Consider the following 351-nt stretch of genomic DNA (forward strand, 5'->3'; position numbering starts at 1 on the left):
GCACAGCCTATTACACAACCCAGCCTGTCCAGATCCCTCTGCAGAGCCTTCTGCCCTCTGGGAGATCAACACTCCCATCCAGCTTAGTGTTTTCAAATTTACAGAGGGTGCCCTCCATCCCCTGGTCCACATGATCTATAAATGTTGGGAAAAAAGGTCCGTGGACTCCAGCGGGGGGAGGAATTGCAGTCCAAACCAATACGGTTGATAAAAGCAAGCTCCGTTTATTAGCAATCCAGAGGCACTTATATAGTATACCAGCTTGTTAACTCTTAAGTGGCTTAAAACTTATCAAAGCGCATTTCTACTTCTACATAATTGGACTTACATTGGCAAGCTTCTACAGTTATG

The 351-nt window shown here is 45.3% G+C and overlaps 1 protein-coding gene across 6 annotated transcripts in view; it reads left to right on the plus strand.

Moving 5' to 3' along the window:
* The window catches only part of TMEM161B (transmembrane protein 161B), a 167,023-nt gene that overhangs the window by 142,822 nt on the left and 23,850 nt on the right, over nt 1–351 (plus strand). The window lies entirely within an intron of this gene.

Source organism: Corvus brachyrhynchos, unplaced genomic scaffold (genome assembly GCF_000691975.1).
Source record: "Corvus brachyrhynchos isolate BGI_N302 unplaced genomic scaffold, ASM69197v1 scaffold213, whole genome shotgun sequence".
In the NCBI taxonomy this organism is placed as follows: Eukaryota; Metazoa; Chordata; class Aves; order Passeriformes; family Corvidae; genus Corvus; species Corvus brachyrhynchos.